This window comes from Otolemur garnettii, unplaced genomic scaffold (genome assembly GCF_000181295.1).
Source record: "Otolemur garnettii isolate 467f Iridium unplaced genomic scaffold, OtoGar3 scaffold00147, whole genome shotgun sequence".
Taxonomy (NCBI): Eukaryota; Metazoa; Chordata; class Mammalia; order Primates; family Galagidae; genus Otolemur; species Otolemur garnettii.
Window position 1 is genome coordinate 1,354,891 of NW_003852542.1, and position 986 is coordinate 1,355,876.

Consider the following 986-nt stretch of genomic DNA (forward strand, 5'->3'; position numbering starts at 1 on the left):
CCCTTCCATTGCTGATTGTGAATGGCCTTTAATTCAAAATACTTTCTATATCAAGTAGTCATGTTTTGGTGTAAAATTTCCTTAGCTCCTTCAGGGTCTCAGTCTGTTCAGGCTACTGCAACAAAGTACCATTAACTGTGTGGCTTATAGAAGTCCTTTTCAGCACCACCAGAGACCTACTTCATGGCAGATAATTTTTCCACAAATGAGGTGGGAGGGTAAGATGGTTTCAGGATGATTCTTCAAGTGCACTATATTTATTGTGCACATTATTTCTATTATTATTACATTGTAATATATAATAAAATAATTATACAGCTTCAACTCACTATAATGCAGAATCAGTAGGATCCCTGAATTTGTTTTCCTGAAACTAGATGGCCCCCACCACGACTCCACCTCAGACCATCAGGCATTAGATAAGGAGCACATGACCTAGATCCCTGGCCTGCTCAGTTTCCGGTAGGATTCCTGCTCCTCTAAGAATCTGATGCTGCAGCTGATCTGACAGGAGGCAGCGCGCAGGTGGTGATGTGAGTGATGGGGAGTGGCTATGTACATATAGATGAGGCTTTGCTTGCTTTTCTTTCTCTTACACCACAACAACAATCAACACAAAAGACTTCTGTGACCAAACAAATGTGTGGGGATGTCTCTCCACCAACAAGCAAGCAATCAGCTCTGGCTATTTTCTAATTTAATTTTGACACCATGTACTTGGAGATAGTGTCAAATCCCACAGATTAAGGGGCTCAGTCCCATGTGATTGCACCCTACTTCTCATGCCAATCACAAGCACAAGGAAGTTTGTTGTTTTTTTTTTTAAACAGAGTCTCACTTTGTCACCCTCATTAGAGTACTATGGCATCACAGCTCACAACAACCTCAAACTCTTGGGCTCAAGCAATCCTCTTGCGTTAACCTCCCAAGTAGCTGGGACCACAGGCGCCCATCACAACACCCAGCTACTTTTAGAGACAGTTCTC